Below are 5,173 nucleotides of genomic sequence, written 5' to 3' on the forward strand. Positions count from 1 at the left end.
CCAAATGTTTGGCAGCCATGTTTACTGAATCCTTTAACTCAAGTTTTCAACTTTTCTTCTGGAACATCTCTGGGTATTTCAAGGCAGATTTGGCTAAAGATAATAAAATTGGGCTATGATCATACTCTATAATATTCACCAATTCCAATTGTTGGTCAGCAGATTTATGTCAGATTTTTTTTGTAAATTTTGTTTTTATATACTTTATCGAAACAAGCCTTATAGAAATCCTCAAAGGTTTAGAGCAATGCTTTTTCTGTGGGTCACGAGGTTCTGTTTCTTTCTTTCAATAAGTTGTTACATTAAATGTGAGCTCTTCTTCATCATCTGTCATGTCGAAACAATGTTGTGTATTCTGTGTGATTCGTGATCTGTCTGACCATGTCATGCAGTAGTATCACTGAATTACAGTTACAAATATTATACCAATGATTCTATTTTGGATCTAAATAATATTTGGTTCTGATTACTTAAGGAGTTTCATAGGCCTATCTGTTATCACCATCCGACAAGATAGCATAGTTGTGAAGGCCTCACGAAGGAGAACCCATTTACCACTCCTTCCAACCTTGATAAAGTCCAATAGTTAGAGTTTTTGAAAATAAAGACTCGATAACCAGGTTTCTCTTTCGAGATTTCTTGAAACACAAACCTCAACAAAAACTTGTATCATTGGCACAAGTGGCATTTCATACAAATAATACTTGACCTATTTTTCTGACAAAAATCGAAACGCTAACTGGTGGACAACATAAAAATGACAAATTAACAACAGACTGGGGGAAAGTTTAATATAAAACTGTGTGAAATTATGTGAAAACAACATTTTGAGAAATGACACTTTTGTAGTTCATTTCCTATGCCTTTATGTGTAAAATAAAAAGGTTTATCTCATAATTACTATAATATGAAACATAAATTGATCTTCTAAAATAGTTTTTTTTTTGGATAGATCTGTTGATGTACATGATTTTCCGTGAACAAAAAATAAAAACCTATACTTTGACCTTGTTTGACCTGTTGACCACATAATCTGACCTTAAAACCCAAAACTGAAGATGGCATCCACCCCTACCGTTTTTTCACCCCACAAAGGATACATTCACGATGGTTGCCTGCTATTAACATTCCCCCAAACTTTTTATAGAGGACCTTTGTGTATTTGGCCTCTCCACTAGTTCTTGCCAGTTATATCGAAAAATAGAAAGGTCGAAAATTGGCAATTTTTTGAAAAAATCCTGTACAGGAACATTTTCTAAAAATTTTCGGCTCTTATTTTTTGACACAACTGGTTAAGATATCATAATTAACATGCGCAGAGTCAAATAATGTGTTCTGCGCATGTCAATTATGCTATAGTAACCAGCTTATTTCGAAAAAATAGAAAGGTCGAAATTTGGCAATTTTTGGAAAAAAATTCCTCTGCTCCTCTGTACAGGGCCTTTTTTCGAAAAATTCCCAAAATATCGATTATTGCTTTGTAGCATCGTATAGAGCCATAGTAACTAGTTTTGTCTAAAAATTATAGGGTCGAAATTTTGACATTTTTGGATAAATCCCTTTACAATAATATAGTACAGGGATTCTTTCGAAAAATGCCCAAATTATCGAATTTGAAAATTCAATTATGCAATAATATGGCAATATATGCGCATATATTGCTTTGTATCATCGTATAGAGCCATAGTAACTACTTTTGTCAAAAAATAATAGGGTCGAAATTTTGACGTTTTTGGAAAAATCCTTGTGTACTAAGTACATGGATTTTATCGAAAAATTCCCAAAATATCGATTTTTAAAAATCAATTATTATGCAATAAATAATATGGCAATAGGCCTATATGCGCATATATTGCTTTGTATCATCGTATAGAGCCATAGTAACTAGTTTTGTCGAAAAATAATAGGGTCGAAATTTTGCCATTTTTGGAAAAATCCCCTGTTTTAAAATTAAATTATTATGCAATAATGTGGCTATATGCGCATATATTACTTTACAGCATCGTATAGAGCCATATTAACCAGTTTTGTCTAAAAATAAAAGGGTCGAAATGTTGTCATTTTTGGAAAAATTCCATAATTATCGTCTTTTTCAAATTCAATTATTATGCAATAATATAGCTATATATGCGCATATATTGCTTTGTATAATCTTATACAGCCATATTAACCAGTTTTTTTAATTCAATTATTATGCAATAATATGGCTATATATGCGCATATATTGCTTTGTATATTCTTATACAGCCATATTAACCTGTTTTTTTTTAGGAGATAAAAAGGGGTCGAAATTTTGGCATTTTCGGAAAAATCCCTGTACAGGAATTTTATCGAACAATGCCCAAAATATCGACTTTTAAAATTCAATTATTATGCAATAATATGGCTATATATGCGCATATATTGCTTTGTATCATCGTATAGAGCTATAGTAACCAGTTTTGTCGAAAAATAAAAGGGTCCAAATTTTGCCATTTTTTGAAAAATCCCTGTACTATGTACAGGGATTTTTTCGAAAATGCCCAAAATATCGACTTTTTAAAATTCAATTATTATGCAATAATATGGCTATATATGCGCATATATTGCTTTGTATCATCGTATAGAGCCATAATTACCAGTTTTGTCGAAAAATAAAATGGTCGAAATTTTGCCATTTTTTGAAAAATCCCTGTACTATAGTACAGGGATTTCGTTCGAAAAATGCTCAAAACATTGACTTTTAAAATTCAATTATTATGCAATAATATGGCTATATATGCGCATATATTGCTTTGTATCATCGTATAGAGCCTTAATTATCAGTTTTGTCGAAAAATAAAAGGGTCAAAATTTTGCCATTTTTGAAAAATCCCTGTACTGTAGTACAGGGATTTTTTTCGAAAAATGCTCAAAAAATATCGACTTATAAAAATTCAATTATTATGCAATAATATGGCTATATATGCGCATATATTGCTTTGTATCATCGTATAGAGCCATAATTTTTAGTTTTGTTGAAAAATAAAAGGGTCGAAGTTTTGCCATTTTTGAAAAATCCCTGTACTATAGTACAGGGATTTTGTTCGAAAAATGCTCAAAATATTGACTTTTAAAAATTCAATTATTATGCAATAATATGGCTATATATGCGCATATATTGCTTTGTATCATCGCATAGAGCCATAGTAACCAGTTTTGTCGAAAAATAAAAGGGTCGAAATTTTGCCATTTTTTGAAAAATCCCTGTACTATTATAGTACAGGGATTTTTTTCGAAAAATGCTAAAAAAATATCGACTTTTAAAAATTCAATTATTATGCAATAATATGGCTATATATGCGCATATATTGCTTTGTATCATCGTATAGAGCCATAATTATCAGTTTTGTCGAAAAATAAAAGGGTCGACATTTTGCCATTTTTTGAAAAATCCCTGTACTATAGTAGAGGGATTTTTTTCGAAAAATGTTCAAACTATCGACTTTTAAAATTCAATTATTATGCAATAATATGGCTATATATGCGCATATATTGCTTTGTATCATCGTATAGAGCTATAGTAACCAGTTTTGTCGAAAAATAAAAGGGTGTAAATTTTGCAATTTTTAGAAAAATGCTCAAAAATATCGACTTTTAAAAATTCAATTATTTTGCAATAATATGGCTATATATGCGCATATATTGCTTTGTATCATCGTATAGAGCCAGAGTTACCAGTTTTGTCGAAAAATAAAAGGGTCGAAATTTTGCCATTTTTGGAAAAATCCCTATACTATAGTACAGAGATTTTTTTCGAAACATTTTCAATATATATCGACTTTTAAAAATTCAATTATTATGCAATAGTATGGCTATATATGCGCATATATTGCTTTGTATCATCGTATAGAGCTATAGTAACCAGTTTTGTCGAAAAAATAAATGGGTCTAAATTTTACTATAGTACAGGGATTTTTTTCGAGAATGCGCAAAATATCGACTTTTCAAAATTAAATTATTGTGTATGCAATAATGGCTATATATGCACATATATTGCTTTGTATCATCGAAAAATAATAGGGTCGAAATGTTGCCATTTTTGGAAAAATGCGCAAATTACCGACTTTTTAAAAATTCAATTATTATGCAATAATATGGCAATATATGCGCATATATTGCTTTGTACTGTACTATTAGTACAGAAAGTTTTTCTGTGTCAATTATGCTATAGTAACCAGTTATATCGAAAAATAGGAAGGTTGAAATTTGGCAATTTTTGTAAAAAATTCATGTACTATATAGTACAGGAAAATTTTCGAGAAAAAAAACGGGTTACTATATCAATAATCCAAATTCGCAGAATCAAATAAAGTGTTCTGCGCGTATCAATTACGACATAGCAACCAGTTATAAGGTCGAAATTTGACAATTTTAAAAAAATCATGTACTAATAGTATAGGAAAATTTCGAAAAATGGCCAATGTTCGACCTTTTTATTCTTTACTTATTACTGGTTACTACTGTATATCAAAATTGACATTCGCAGAGTCATATCATGTGTTCTGCGCATGTCAATTATGCTATAGTAACCAGTTGCATCCAAAAATAGAAAGGTGAAATTTGGCAATTTTTGTACTAATTTAGTACAGGAAAATTTTCGACCCTTTCATTTTTTCTGACATAACGGGTTACTATATTATTAAGTGTTCAACCAGATAAATGGAAAAATAGAAAGATCAAAATTTGGCAAATTTTGACCTTTCAATTTGTTTACATAACTTCTTAATCTATGAATGATACCATAAAAAGATGATACTACAATATATAGCACAAATGGCAAAATTAGTGAATTTTAATTTAATTTTAAAAAATCCTTTTTTTTCTTTATTTTTTTTAAATTACTTGGTAGGCCTATAAGGGAATTTTGTCAAAAATGTGTAATAATTATATTTTATACCATAGTATGGCAATATGACTTAGTGATGATAATATATTTATATGTGCATATATATATTAGTGCATATGAAAAAATGAGTGCTTAATAATTATTTTCATTTTTGACAATAATATGATGGAAATGCAATATACATAATGACAATGCATATAGTTGAATTTTTCAAGTCAACATTTTGTTGGTAATCTTCAATTGCACAAAAATATGTATTTTTCAGCAGCACCTTTCCTATTCATTATTAATATAGTAATCAACAAG

The sequence above is a fragment of the Antedon bifida genome, chromosome 3 (assembly GCF_963402885.1).
Source record: "Antedon bifida chromosome 3, ecAntBifi1.1, whole genome shotgun sequence".
In the NCBI taxonomy this organism is placed as follows: Eukaryota; Metazoa; Echinodermata; class Crinoidea; order Comatulida; family Antedonidae; genus Antedon; species Antedon bifida.